The sequence below is a fragment of the Musca autumnalis genome, unplaced genomic scaffold (genome assembly GCF_047663935.1).
Source record: "Musca autumnalis isolate F117 unplaced genomic scaffold, ASM4766393v1 scaffold_1, whole genome shotgun sequence".
In the NCBI taxonomy this organism is placed as follows: Eukaryota; Metazoa; Arthropoda; class Insecta; order Diptera; family Muscidae; genus Musca; species Musca autumnalis.
In genome coordinates, this window is record NW_027411644.1 from 327860709 (window position 1) to 327868424 (window position 7716).

Sequence of the window (7716 nt, forward strand, 5' to 3'; positions counted from 1 at the left end):
GACAAATTTCTTCTAGCAAGCACTTGCACGCTCTTCTTCTTCCTGAAAACAATCAATCAGCTGTTTTTAGTTTTTTGTTGATTTATGTTTGTGAACATTAAAAACAATTTTATTGTGGAAATAACATAGTCTAATTGTATTGTTTTATGGAGAACAAATTTGTAAAGTGGAAAAATACTTTTTTGTTTCATTTTCTTTTTTATTTTTAATAAAATACAACGTGTTTGCTTCCTTTGTTGGCGGACAAATTGTTCTGTTTTGGCAAGTCAGCTGATTGCTTGCTGGTTTTTGCTGGGAAGGTGTCTGTTTACTTTTTACATTTTTCTAGCAAAAGAGAATAAAAACCCCTTACTCTCTGAGAAAGTTCTTGCTGGACAATTCTTGCTGGGAAAGTAACCAGACTAGGGATAGGTAATGGAAAGCAATAATCGATTTTTCGACTATTCGATTATGGTCTAAATTTAAAAATGCGATTTTTCGGTCTTGCGATTATTTCAGTTGTCTTAAAACTCGACTTTCGACTTTTTCATAAGTGCAGAAAATCGATTATAATCGACTATTCGTCGATTTTCGAGTTTTCTTTTGAAACTGTAAAACCGCCAAAAGTGTAAAACCGCCAAGTCAACAATCTATGGTCAAACTCGAAAATCGATCACAAGATAATCGATTATGCGATTTTCCTTTCAGACAAAAGTCGACTACGATTTTTAGATTTTTGACTGCAAAAAATCGATTAATCGATTAACCGAAAGTCGACTTACCTATCCCTAAACCAGACAGACTTAAGTCTGTGTTTAGACACGCAAATTTCTCGGGAAAGTAAATTGAGGTTTTGGGAGAGAGCGGAGAGGAAAGAGCTCCTCAATACTCTTTCCTACCCCCTATTGCCTAAAAACTGAATTTACTTTCCCGTGTGTCTAAACACGGACTAATTGCCGCAAGTAAACTCGCCTAATGTAAATTGGGACTTATTGTATGTATGTGTTTTGTATTTTGAAAACAAAAGCCCAACAAAACATGAAATACAATTTATTGCAAAGGAAAAATGTTTGTTTTACGAATGAAAACATATAAGCTCTGTTCCAGAACTAAAAAGTTTTTACAATTCTTACCACTTTTACACATTTTGCGTTCCCGTACACAAAATTTATATGAAAATCGTTTACGACTTTTACAACTTTTACGACTTTTACCACTTTATAAAGTACGGGAACAGGCCAATAATAAAGTTTCAGTAGCGGTTTTTGTGTTTTAAATGGGATTTCGGATTCAACGTATTTGGGCAATACGGACGCTCAGAGAGCGTTGTTGTGGTAGGTAGGTGAAAATTTTTTGTACGTCACGACTTAAATTAGGTATAGCTGTAATAGTAATACCATGACGCAATAATACAGGTACAGCGGCAAAAACAGCTGGTTATCATACTAGTTGTCAAAATTCATTATTGTATAATAATGAAACACATACAAAATGTAAAAAAGCAATGTACAATAATACATTATTGCGACAAAATTTGACGTTTGGTATGATTTGAAGTAAAGGGCTGTTTACACCATCTATCAATGTCATATGAGCTGTCATTTCTTTCACCCATTCGACATTCTCTATGTTTGTCAAAATTGACGTCATCCATACAACTTTCAATTTGTGCGTTCATACCTACAAGTGTTATTTTCGTATGACATAACCTATAAATATAAAAACAGCTGTTTTTGTCATTGTTTACATTTATTGTTGAGTTGCAAATTTGCCCAAATTTTAATTTTGGTTGAAGGAAAATGAATATCTAGCATGTTTGTTGTGGTAGAATAGGTTTTTGGGGTTATAGAGGCATTTATGTTTTTGCCACAAAGCAATCATTTCCAAGACTGCTTCTTTCGACCAATCGATCTGAAAATTACATTACAAACACCCTTTGTTTACTTTTCTAAATATTTAAATATACATAACTTTCTATTTTCTTTTTTAAAAGATTTTGTTTTTCTTTTTTTTTTTAAGAATGCCAGAAAACAGCTGATAAATTTATGTTTACATACAAGAATGCCGTATCAAATAGAGCGCTCCCTAAATGAAAAATTTACATATGAGTTGCCAAATCATTTTGATAGATGAAAATGTTCATAGTGGTCACACTATAGCTTTGTTCCTTTACCTGCCTGAGGTTACCATTTCTTACCATTTTTAACCTGCAAAACGTTCCTTTACTTTAACAAGCATACGATTTATATGAGACCAGTTCACCACTTTTACCATTTTTTGCCACTGTTACCATTTTTTAAAGTAAAGGAACAGACCATTAGTGGGATTCTGTAACTCATTTTTGCTGTTACCGACAAAAATCGGTAAAATTAAATCGCAAAATTATGACTAAAAACATAAAGAAAAGTTGGCACTACTGTTGGTGTCGGTAGAGGCTAGCGAATACTTTTTATTCATCGTTAACTTACCGAAAAATTTCGTTAATTATCGAAATTATAAGCATTTTAATTTTACCGACAATTATCGATAACAGCAAAAATTAGTTACAGAATCCCACTACATATGTGTACAACATTCGCAGGTAGAAAATTTGACATCTCATACGACATTGATAGATGGTGTAAACAACCCTTAAGTCTGTCTGGTTACTTTTCCAGCAAGAATTGTCCAGCAAGAACTTTCTCAGAGAGTAAAGGCCTGCGTACATAAGCTGCTCTGCCTGATTGCCTTGCTTTCCTGCTTCATTTTCGACATAATAAAAATAAAAGAATAAAGAAGGCCAAGGAAATTTCGAACTGGGTTGCCCTTTTCTTTTTTATTCTTTTATCAGAGGTAAGCAAGGTAAGCAGGCAAGGCAGCTTATGTACGCAGGCCTTAAGGAGTTTTTATTATTTTTTGCTAGAAAATTATAAAAAGTAAACAGACACCTTCCCAGCAAAAACCAGCAAGCAATCAGCTGACTTGCCAAAACAGAACAATTTGTCGGCCAATGAAGGAACCAATGGAAGCAAAAATGTGTATTTTATTAAAAAAATAAAAAAAAGAAAATGACCCAAAAGTGTATTTTTCCACTTTGCAACTTTGTTCTACAAAAAATAATACAATTAGACTTGCTATTTCTGCAGTAAAGTTGTTTTTTATTTTCACAAAGATAAATCAACGAAAAATTAAAAACAGACGATTGATTGTTTTCAGGAAGAAGAATAGTTGCAAATGTTTGCTAGAAGAAATTTGTCCAGCAAGAATTTGCAAACTCTCAGTGAAAGAACTGTCAAAGAACTGCCTCTCTCGAATCGCTCTCTTTTGCTGGTTTTTTGTGTTAACAGACGACTTCTAGCAAAAATTGTTACAAATAGGGTAACCAGACAGACCTAATGTATTCGAGTTTCTTTGTATTTTAAATCACAATATATTATTTTTAAATCTTATTATTCTTGTATTTTAAATCACAATAACTTATAACGTGTTAAGGGTTGTTTACACCATCTATCAATGTCGTATGAGATGTCAAATTTTCTACCTGCGAATGTTGTACACATAGTGTGACCACTATGAACATTTTCATCTATCAAAATGATTTGGCAACTCATATGTAAATTTTTCATTTAGGGAGCGCTCTATTTGAAACGGCATTCTTGTATGTAAACATAAATTTATCAGCTGTTTTCTGGCATTCTTAAAAAAAAGAAAAACAAAATCTTTTAAAAAAGAAAATAGAAAGTTATGTATATTTAAGTATTTAGAAAAGTAAATAAAGGGTGTTTATAATGTAATTTTCAGATCGATTGGTCGAAAGAAGCAGTCTTGGAAATGATTGCTTTGTGGCAAAAACATAAATGCCTCTATAACCCCAAAAACCTATTCTACCACAACAAACATGCTAGATATTCATTTTCCTTCAACCAAAATTAAAATTTGCGCAAATTTGCAACTCAACAATAAATGTAAACAATGACAAAAACAGCTGTTTTTATATTTATAGGTTATGTCATACGAAAATAACACTTGTAGGTATGAACGCACAAATTGAAAGTTATATGGATGACGTCAATTTTGACAAACATAGAGAATGTCGAATGGGTGAAAGAAATGACAGCTCATATGACATTGATAGATGGTGTAAACAGCCCTTTATTATGGGCTGTTATCAGGTGTGTTCGTTTACTCAATAATTTGTACAAATTTGTACAAGTCAAGTAACTTCTTGCAACCGACTATGGTCTTTTGCATTGTACTGCAGACTAAACGAACATCATCCAGTAACAATTTGTACAAATTTTGAGTAAACGAACACACATATTACATGTGTTCTTTTACTATCTGATGGATTTGAAATCGCAAAATAAACCAATTTGGAGGCGTTAAAAATATATGTAATTGTTACATTGAAAGAAGCTCCTCCTTGAAATTCAATCATCACTTTTAAGCAGGGTACACACGATCAGTTTTGACTGTCAGTTTTGCTCAAATAATCGGTTGCTTGCCAGTGTGGCCGTTGACTTTTTTCAGTCATCAGGCAACCACAAAATATTTTGTGGTTGCTGGACGGTTGGACAGTTATCGATAATTCCGAAAAATCGACAGTCAAAACTGATCGTGTGTACCCCGCTTTAAATTTAAAGCATAGTACACACGGTCCAACAAAACTGACAGTCAACGTACTTTTACGGCAATTTTCTGGCAAATAAAAACTTTTTGTTAGCTAAAAATGATTGAAATACAACATTTAAGGTATAATTTAGTGACTAGGAAAGTAATTATTCAGCTAGACTTTGATATTAACAAAATAGACCTCGATGACTGTCAGTTTTGTTGGCCGGTGTGTATTATGCTTCAGTTAACCGGAACGCTATAAGTCCTGGGCCACACTAGAGTAATTTCAATGAAATTTTGACATGAAACTTTGCATTTTTTGGGAAAAATGCATAATTTCAAGAAACTAGTGTACACGGTTTCATGTGTTCTGCAAGTCCCGAGCCACACTAGAATAATTTCACTGAAATTTTTACATGAAATTATGAGTCTATAGCAAACCCGTTCGCTGGTATTGATATGGTTACGAAGTTTTTCGGCAAATCACACACACGCGACCCGAACGCAAAGTAAGAGAGCAAATGTTTTGGTTTTTTTACTTCAGTCTTGTACTGAATGTCATGCAAGCAGGTTGATGCCGCTTTATTTGTTTTTTTTTTTTGGTACACTGAAAAGATTTTGCAGTTGTACAGCAAATACGTGGAGGGAAGAATTTGAAAATGATTTTTTGTTTTGTATTAATATTTTTAATGACGCAGAATGCCTCGTCTGCAATGCAACAATAAAAAATGTATATCCATCTTACCTTAGTCGTCATTATAATACACATACAAAATATCATTTAATGACGGGAAATGTGCGAAAAAAAATAATATGCCAGCTTAAAGATAATTTAACAAATAAAAATAATAGGTGTCTTAATATTATAAAAGACAAAGGCAATTATGATAATGCCACAATCAAATTTTTATTTTTTTATCTAAATTTACCCGAATTTCGTTAATTTTATTTTATTATATTTAAGTTAAGACCCTAATGTAAAAATATAAAAAAGAACGAAATCGCTATCATTAACTAACTCTTAGCAATCGCAGTTTTAATAAAAGAAACTGAAGTGGATACTTTTGACTGTGATTCACTGTATATTATTTTTAATTTTAGTCATACAAAGCGAACGCGCCAACAATACATATATTTTTTCTATTTGAAAATTTTGCCTTTTTAGGCGAAGATCATTTTTAGTATTAATTTTTTGGCATAAATAGAATACTCTCCCACCTGGCGGAAAACTCTGGAAAAATTACCACAGGTAGATCTTGTTGTCCTGATCACAAATATATAAACTTTTCCGGGGGGAAGTCCATACTTCCCGAGATATGGGCCTCTTAAGTTCCGAAAATTCCCTTGTTAAAGTAAGAAAAAATTTTAAATTAAAAAAATGTTGTTTTCGTGCCCTAAATTGGCTTCTGTCCATAGGAGAAAGTCTTAAATCCCCGGCCGAAGGCCGGCTACATAGGAAAAACTTACAATTTAAAAAAAAATTAAAATTTTTTTCCGTCAGCTGGTAGAGTATTCAATTTGTTCCAATTTTTTTAATTTATTAATCGAGCTTATTTATGATCTATAATCCAAATGAAAAAGGAAAGCCGACGATTCGAACCCACACACCAACCACAATATGAAAATCATCACCCTGTTCTGTTCTGTCAGTGTAATTTTACCCACACATAAACAATTTAAGCGCTCGCTCTTCTTGGTCGGTTATGGTCTATAGCAATGGTGAGCAAAATAGGAAAAGAGAAAATTTAAGGGAGAATTAATATTTAATTTTTCTTGTTGTTTCATTACATATTTAAACATTTTTAAGCACTAATGTTACCTAAAATCGTGCTACAAATGAATTATTAACGAATTATTACAAAAAATACTTAAACACCCAAGTGTTGTTTAATTAATTAAATTAAGAGTATTTTACAGAAACCACCAGTGGATGGCCGTGCACACCATTGGTCTATAGATTGAGTTCCATAGTAGAGTAAAATCATGAAATTGCTGTAATGGAGAATTCGGCCTAAGAACACCTAATTTCATGAAATTTTTTAATGAAATTTAACTAGTCTGGACCGGGACCAATTTTGCTTTGTTGCAATATTCGTATGAAACAAACATACCATTTTATTTTACATTTTCTTTTACTTTCATGTCAAAATTTCAGTGAAATAACTCGTAGTGTGGTAAGGTACTAAATCTGTACGGTGAATCCAAACTATAACAAAAAAATACTTATAATAATGGGGGCATGTTTGTTGTCAAAATTTGTTAATAGAACTCTGAATGGCCGACCTTCTGTAGGCCTTGGTAATACTCAAAGCATATTTATAGAAGGTAAAAGTGACAATCAGCTGTAGTTTTACTTTTTTGCAAGGCACATTTATAGAAGGTAGAACTGACAATCAGTTGTATTTTTACTTTTTCGTAAATTTGGTTTTCAAAATTTGCTACCATAAAATACTACTTTTTATCCTAAACATTTAGGGGTCGATTATGGATAGCAACCCAACTCCAGTTGCGTTGCCAACAGAAAATTTAGTAATAGAATTTTGTATTTCCGCTTTAAAATTTATACTTTTTTAGAATTAAATTAATAGCTGAAGGTTCAAAACACTGATATTGATTGAATTTGACAAACATTTTCGTCTTTTTACTCATTTAAATTGAATGATTTTCTCATCTGGCAACGCAACTACAGTTGAGTTGCTATCCATAATCGACCCCTTAATAAAAATGACCTACGACAGTTGGGTTGGGCAATCTATCTTTCTAGTTCCTTTTCCCAAAAGGAACTAGTTCCTTAATATAGTTCGATAGTCCCAAATAGGTCCCAGACCGATGTAGTACAACGAATCTTTCTCTTTCGTCGTTCTATTTGTCTCCTTCTTTCCAAATAGTTCCGAGACCGATATAGTATAATGAATCATTCTCCTTCATCGTTCTTTTTGTTTTCTTCGTTCCAAATAGTTCCAAGAGCGAAGCGTAATAGTTCCACAAATATTTCTCTTTTTCACCGTTCTTTTTGTTTTCATTGTTTTGTGGATTAATTGAAATAAACAAATTGACATAAAATTAAAATATATAAAATAATTCATAATAAATAATTAATTTAATGCATCTGAGTAATAGTACGGATTTAACAAACCCACTGGG